General features: G+C 43.7%; 1 protein-coding gene across 1 annotated transcript in view; it reads right to left on the bottom strand.

Annotated features, from left to right (window-relative positions):
* The window catches only part of AMPD3 (adenosine monophosphate deaminase 3), a 54230-nt gene extending 53679 nt beyond the window's left edge, over window positions 1–551 (bottom strand). Inside the window, exon 1 of the mRNA XM_010829334.1 lies at window positions 410–551. The gene's annotated coding sequence lies outside the window, so the exon portion shown is untranslated. The remainder of the gene's footprint in view (window positions 1–409) is intronic.
* Between the last annotated feature and the right edge of the window lie 7769 nt (window positions 552–8320).

The following is an 8320-nucleotide window of genomic DNA, read 5'->3' as shown; positions in this document are numbered from 1 at the left end:
GCAGCCGCCGGGGGTCAGGACCAGTCCGGCTCCTTGCACCTCGCTTCGGCGGTCAGCTCCGGCCCCCAAAGCGCTCTCTTCTGTGTTCAATCTTCCCGAACCTCCTCCCCTGCCGGAACTTGTCCCAAAGAGAGATGCTGGGGTCACGATCCCCAAACAGGTGACTTACTCCCCGGAACTGAGCTGACACTCCCTCTCGCCCTCTCCTCCAACCCTGGGCTTATGCACCCGCCTCTCCAAGTCCTCACTGACCTCTTAGTTGCCAGAAGCCAGTGAGTGCTTTGTAGCCCCTACTCGCCCCTCCCCAGCATTTGAACTTGCTGACCACACCTTCCTTCCTGGAACCCTTGGAGTACAGTCTCCAGAGTTGGCCCCCGCGCCCCGCCACAACCCCAGATTTTCAACATACCCCAATGATGACTGCTAGGTTCTCAGCCTCCAGGGCCTGGCTTTTCGTTGCAGCGTTGTTGGGTTTTCTACCGCTGAGCTGCCTGCCTCCTCTGGGGCTCTCACCCACTCCCACGGTTTTAACAACCTCCTGCCTGCTAATGACTCTTGAAAGTCCTCATCATTCCGGAATGCTCCAGAGCTGCAAATGGTCTATCCAACTTACTGGACATATCTCCACCAGAGGTTCCAAAGCCTGGGAAAACGTGTCCAAACTCAAACTCCTAATTTCCTTCCAGGAACCCAGGAACGTGCCAGAACCTGCTCTTATTCCTGTGTTTCTGTAACCAAGCAGGATCCTATAGATCCTTCCAAGGAACAGCCTTCTCCCATCTTCCCTGTCCTCCACCTGCTTCTTGTTTGTGGAAAACTTTAGCATCCTAGGGCTTCCCTCCTAGCTCAGTTGGTAAAGACTCTGCCTGCAGTGCAGGAGACCTGGGTTCGATTCCTGGATGGGGAATCCTGATCTCCTGAAGAAGGAAATGGCAACTCACTCCAGTGTTCTAGCCTAAAGAATCCCATGGACAGAGGAGCCTGAGTCGGACACGACTTAGCATCCTAGGCCTTCCCTGAGTTCCTAGGAGCAGATTTAATCAGAGAAGTAGGAAAATGCTGAAATAGAAGAAAATAGACAAGTAAGATAAAATAATAATAGTTTAGCTATAAAACAAACTCAAGAATGTTTTGCTCCTCCTGGAAGGCTATCTATAACATCTGAGCCATAATCTTGAGCTGTTTTGCAGACACTGAAACCCACACCAATTGAAAAACATTAACTGCATGTTGATCAACAAGCACATAGACCTCCGACAACTGGAACCAGAAGGCTGAGGACGTTGACTCTCAATTATCTCACCAATCAGAAGACTGTCCATGAGCTGTTCACACACCCTGTGACCCATTTCCTGTCTTTAAAAACACTTCCCTGCAATCCATCCGGTAGTTCAGGTCTTTTGAGCCTTAGCCGCCAATACTCCTTGCTTGGCCTTGCAGCAAATGATGCACTTCCCTTCACTTCCCGACAACCTGATGTTGGTAGATTGGTCAATGGACCCAAGTTTGGTTGGGTAACATTTCAGCCTTCCACATGACAGCACCACCACCCACTTCCGCAGGCCATGCTTGGGAGCTATTCTCAACTCTTTTTCCCTGTAATTTCTCACATCAAGTTGGTCACCATGGGGAAATGAAACTATTCATTAGTGTCCTGATGGTGCCAGCTGCCTTCACATCATCTGATTCCCGTACCAAGCTTTATTCCTTTGATGTCCTAGCCTGCTATTTACAATTTATGTGTGAGTTTTATGTACATGTAACTAAATAAATATATCAGGCACACTTGCCAGGTCACTCAGTGGTAAAGAATCGCCCTGCAGTGCAGGAGACCTGGGTTCAATCCCTGGGTCAGGAAGAGCCCCTGGAGAAGAAAATGGCAGCCCACTCCAGAATTCTTGCCTGGGAAATCCCATGGATAGAGGGGCCTTGTGGGCTACAGTCAGAGGGGGTCACAAAGAGTCAGACACAACTTAGCGACTCAGCAATCACAAAGACCATTAAAGGATTTGATAAATATGGAACAATAATCTTAAATAATTTCATTTTTAATACCTTTTCCCTCTTTACTTTAAAGTTATTAGCAAAATTCTATTTAGTGAAAGCAACATGATTAAAAATGATTTTAATAAGTCTTACTTTAATATTTTATGAGACTAGAAAGTATGCTTTTAAGTTCAATTAATGTCAATACTTAGTCCTAATGGCTATTATTGCAAAACAAAAACCTCACAAAGATAAATACACCCAAATAGAAGAATTTTATCTTTCACTACACTTATTAAACCATAATTCTCACTGCTTAAATTCCATCTAATATCAGTTTTGCAAATGTGACGTTCCCCCAGAAAACCCTTCTTTGTCCATGAAGCCTTCATTCCTGATGTTTTTGTTATCAAGCAAGTGTTCAATGCCTGATGTGTATAGTAGCCAATAATATGTCACTGATTTTGAGGGGGAAAAAAATCTTTATTGTGAGGTTAACCAGCAGAGAGACAGGAGACAAAGCTCTCAAATCTGTCTCCATGATCCAGGGTTGGTTTAAATAAAATTTAAGGGGTTAGGGGAATTTCAAACTTGGAAGCTGATTGGCTAGTCTTGAATCAGAACATATAAGCTAGTCATGCTACTGGAAGCCAGGTTTTCCTTATTGAATGACTTAGTTCTTTGCTTTGTTAAGGGTTCCAGTGGCAACCTTTTGATTCTTTGAGTTCTGTAGACTGAAGATTCTTGGTTGGGGGTCATCCTGGAGAGATGGTTTCCCATCTTGCACTGTTGTCTCTGTAAAATAAGTCAAGGTTTGATTAATGAACTTATTTGAAGGAAGCAGAACCAGTTTAAGCTGGTTGGGGAGGCAAAAACCAGTATAAGCTGGTTGATGTTTTAGAAGCCGTTTCATTTTCATCAGTTGTTTCTGGGGATATTTTTAACAATGGGATTTTTTAAACTCCAGAAACTCTTCATTTGGAAGAATGGAAAATGAGTTTTAAAAGTGTACTTCTTAATTTTGGAGGCTGTGGCTATGCCAGTCTCTATAGTTGGCAATGAGACACTTCATTTTGGCATTAAAATCACATAATAATAGAAACAGTTCCAAACATCAATTTTCAAAATGCTTTCCCCATAACATGATTATTTTAAAGCACAGTCATATTAATTCCCAAAATATCACTTTACCTGAAGGGATACATTGTGTGTGTGTGTGTATATATATGTGTGTGTGCAGGGGGGAGTGGGTGTGGGGATGTGTGTGTGCTTCCGTGTGAGCTCACACACACAGACAGTCACAAGCAAGAGGCCAGCAAATTTGAAATAACTGTTTTTTTCCTTTTTTTCATTATTATTTATTTTTCGTTGCACAGGATCTTCATTTCTGTGCAAGGGCTTTCACTAGCTGCAGCGAGCAGGGGCTGCTCTTCCTCGAGGAGCACAGGCTCTAGGCACACCGGCTTCAGTATTAGCAGCAGGCAGGCTCTAGGATTCGAGGGCTTCAGCACAGAGGCTCATTAGCTGTGGCTCTCTGGCCCTAGAGCTCAGTAGTTGTGGTACAAAAGCTTTAGTTGCCCATGGCATGTGGAATCTTCCCAGACTAGGAATCGAGCCCATGTCCCCAGTGGATTCTTATTCACTGTACCACCAGGGAAGTCCAACTGCCCTCTTCTTAAATAAACACATCTTTTAAAAAAAAAAAGAAACACATCTTTTAATTCCACAACTTTTAAGATCTTTCCCTTAGGATGATCAGTAAACCTTGACTAATATAAAAAATGTTCATAGTCTCATCCACATCCCATTATGCTATGCTAAGTCACTTCAGTCGTGTCCAACTCTGTGCAACCCCATAGACGGCAGCCCACCAGGCTCCCCCGTCCCTGGGATTCTCCAAGCAAGAACACTAGAGTGGGCTGCCATTTCCTTCTCCAATGCATGAAAGTGAAAAGTAAAAGTGAAGTTGCTCAGTCGTGTCCGACTCTTAGCGACCCCATGGATTGCAGCCTAACAGACTCCTCCGTCCATGGGATTTTCCAAGCAAGAGTACTGGAGTGGGGTGCCATTGCCTTCTCCCACATCCCATTATAAATTATTGTAAAGATTCTACTGTATTTAATTTTTTTTCAAATTAACCATATTATCCACATCCTATATTTTGGCTCTTCTAACTTCAATTTCTGTATTGTTGCGATTTGTAAGTAAATGATGCCACTGATGAGTTTCATATGGAGTCCCTCCCTGCCCCCAATCCATAGTTTTGTATTCCAGTCTGGGCAGCCACTCCGTTGGTGGTTACTCTTATACATAAAAACTACAGCATATTATACTAGATATATCTTTCACATTATAAACACACTTTTTCTTTAGTAGAGCACAAAAAGTATTCCCTTCTTAATGCCTTCATTGAAAAGACTGAAGTGCAACACGTTAGCAACTGGCATCCAATCATATAGCCAACTTCCATGTGTTCTAAACCTTTCTCAAACACCTGATAATGTGTTTTTCTACAGAATGCCCTTTTATGTGTTGCCATCTTCTCTCTGCACCGCTTCAGTCACTGTAACCATGGCAAATAGAACAGTAGTTTTCTCCCAGTGATACTGACTGCCATTTTGTCTTTTACTATTGAATAAAAAAGATTTTATTAAATAAAAGAGATTTTACTCAACAGGGATTTCTAAACATATTTATTATATTTAATAATAGTTCATAAAAATATGCAACTAAGCATCACATGACTTGGAAAAAATTGTAGAGTTTTGTCTTCACACTCTGGGTGGATAGAATGCACATATCTAGCTGATCATGATGGCATATTTATATTATTATCAGCTAATACCTCAAGGTCCAATAAACCCTTAGGCTGGTTGTTAACTGTAGTGATGTAAATCCATGTTTTGAATTTTTTTAAACAAATTTAAACTTTTTTCCTGATAGACTTCCATGTCAGAGATATCATCATGACGAATCTCATACAAATAGTAGGAAATTGTTAGCCCTGCCATTTTTTCTGAGTTTGCTTTTGCTTGCACTATCCATATTACAGTGTCCCTTCCAGTACCTGCACAGATACTAAAACCCATGGATGCTCTAGTCCCTTATATAAAATGGCATATCTGCATATAACCTACGCACCATCCTCCAAATACTTGAAATCATCTCTAGATTACTTACAATACCAAATACTGTATAAATACTATGTAAATCATTGCCAGGCACACTGCAAATTCAAGTTCTGCCTTTTGGAACTTTCTGGAAATTTTAAAAAGTATTTTCCATTTGCAGTTGGTTGAGTCTGCCAATGCAGAACCCACAGATACAGAAGGCCAACTGCATTTTCAGTCTTTGGATTTCTTTGCCGGAACCTTTTCAACCCACTTGTCCCTTTTGTGAGCATTAGTTAAATGATAGGTGATGTAATCTATCTAACCTGGGCTACACAATTCACTTGAAAGTAACTGAACCAGTGAGGGTTTCACTGTCCCCCTCTCCCCTCCTTTCCCTGGGGACCCTCTACTAGGATACATGACATGGACCTGTGGTGAAAGTGTTAAGGAAGCGTGCCTTATCAATCCATACAGAAAGTATTGGTGAAACTCGACTTTTTTATTTATTTGTACACTAAAGCAGAAATACCTCATTTTATTCTGCTTCACTTTATTGCACTTAGCAAATCTGCATTTTTTTAATAAGTTGAAGTTTTGTGGTGACCTTGTGTTGAGCAAGTCTACTAGAAGTACTTTTCCAACAGCATTTGCTCACTTCATGTCTCTGTCACATTTTGGAAAATCTCGAGATATTTCAAATTTTTTCATTATTGTATTTGTTATGGTGATCTGTGATCAGTAATCTTTAATGTTACTGTTGTAATTTTTTGTTTTATATTTTTAATTAAGGTATGTATATTATTTTTTAGACATAATGCTATTATACACTTAAGCAACTATATTATAACATATACTTTTTAATGGTTATTTTTATTTATTTATTTGACAGTGCCAGGTCTTAGCTGAAGCGTGCTGGACATTTTAGTTGTGGCATATGGGATCTAGTTCCCTGACCAGGGATCGAACCTGGGCCCTGGGCTGCACTGGGAACGTGGAGTCGTAGCCACTGGACCATCAGGGAAGTCCCCACTACAGCATAATGTAAACACAACTTTTATATGCACTGAGAAACCAAAAAATTCTTATGACTCACTTTACTGTGATCCTTGCCTTATTATGGTGATCTGGAACTGAAGCCATGATATCCATGGTACGTCTGTTTAAGTACAAGTTTAAATTTTTCTTTTATATCCCATTGGATCATCCATCCTAAACACTCCACTTTGAAGACCATTGATTTAATCCATCACTCCTGTAGCCTCAGTTCAACATGAAAACCAAACTTGTCGCTGCCAACAAAATCACCTCCCCTGCCCCACCGTCTTCCCCCAGCAGCACCACCAGTGTCTCCTCCAGGCCTCAGCCGCCAGAAGACTTCTTGAGCCCTCTCCTCCAACCGGCACTTCCCTCCAATCATCCAGACCTCAACACTCTAGAGAGCACTGGACTCAGAGCTGTCGGTTACCTCCCAGAGTGCTCTGACTCCTGATACCATTGGCAGGTGCGGGCTATTTGAGCATTTTTGGAAGCCCAGAGGTGTTTGGGGTCTGTGCATCATCCCCCCGGCTCCTACTAACACCCCACTCTGGGTAACTGTTCTACAATGCACACACGCACATCTAAGATGGCATCAGTTCAGTTCAGTTCAGTCGCTCAGTCGTGTCCATAGCAGCCTCCAAATAACCAGTTTCTCTGTTTCCTTTTACTGTCTCCTGAGGGCTTCCCTGGTTGCTCAGTGGTGAAGAACCCACTTACTAATGTAGGAGACGCAGATTCGATCCCTGGGTTGGGAAGATCCCCTGGAGAAGGAAATGGCAACCCACTCCAGTATTCTTGCCTGGGAAATCCCAGGGACAGAGGAGCCTGGTGGGCTACAGTCCATGGGGTCACAAAGAGTAGGACACGGCTCAGACAATGAACAACAACAACCACTCTTTCCTGCACTGCAGAAGCATATGTCTCCCCAAGGAGACAATAAGAGAGGGTTCTGCTTCTGAGAGTGCTTAGCAGAATCTCAGCAAATGTATCCAGTTTTTAAACCAAAGTGCCCCAGGGCCTTCTACTAATGGAATGGACTGAAATCATGGCATATGATCTAACAACGGGACAGAAATAGGTCCATCAGGAGCGACTGGTGGCTAGAGGAAGCGTGCCTGGGGCAGTGTTCCTGGCTCCAGAGTGGAAGGGCATTGTGGCCCCCACTGATACTGTGGCATAATTGAGGGTACAGCCTTCCCCGACCTGCCTTGCCACTCCAGCAGGAGGTTCAATTCCCTCCCCAGGAATTTTTTCTTTTGGTACCTAGCATGCAGCCGATCTCAGTTCCCCAACCAGGGAATGAACCTGGGGACATTGCAGTGAAAGCTTGGAGTCCTAACCAGTAGGCCACCAGGAACTCCCTCCTCCCCAGCAGTGTTTGACTTCTGATTGGCCAATCAGCTGTAAGCAAGCCGGAGTCGCATAGGACTCTACCCTTACAGTTGGCAGCCAGTTCCTTCTTCCTGAAATGAAATATAGAAAGGAAAGAGACAAACCTGAGCACTCTGAAAATTAGTGTGAGTGAGAGCTAGGTCTAGACCCAGGGCATGTGCACTCGGGGTGACTGGGGACCTTGGGCTTAGCATCTCCCAGTCACTCCTCTCTGGACTGGAGTGAAGAGGGCCAGTGGCTGGGGACTCGAGGCTTGGGGCCCACAGCCAAGACTGCATGCCCGCAGAACACCTGCTCAGTAGTCAGGGGCTGTTGTTCCCCAGGACCCACCTGGGCACATGGTCCCTGTAATTAAATGGAAGCCTAGGAATTAGCAGTCCTCTTCCGCATCTAAGAATGGCCTGTTGTCTCTGCCTTCCCTCCAGGACTCTGCACAACACCATGCTGGGCTGTAGCTCCAGCTCATTCCCATGTCTGTGTGTTTTTCATACTCTCCAAACTCTACCATCAGCCTAACCATTGTACCATCTGGTGAGACTCTGCCCTTGGACTCCTATAGACAGGAATCACAGCCTCAAACATCTTGCACATTTAAGTCATTGTCTGAACGCCCCAAAGTATCTGCCCCAAACTCCCTTCACCTCATACTTTATAATTTGAAATTCAGGTATCAAAATCTAGCATGACTGTAGCCCTTCAGAATCATCTGGGAGGGAAGAGAAGAAAGTGAGCAGAGCAGAGCCTCAAATGAGGTTATGACCTCTGTCTCCTGAAAATGCAGACTTCCCTCA

The sequence above is a fragment of the Bison bison genome, unplaced genomic scaffold (assembly GCF_000754665.1).
Source record: "Bison bison bison isolate TAMUID 2011002044 unplaced genomic scaffold, Bison_UMD1.0 scf7180017864503, whole genome shotgun sequence".
NCBI lineage: Eukaryota > Metazoa > Chordata > Mammalia > Artiodactyla > Bovidae > Bison > Bison bison.
Note: the sequence above shows the minus strand (reverse complement) of the source record. Positions and strands in the feature narration are given on the sequence as shown.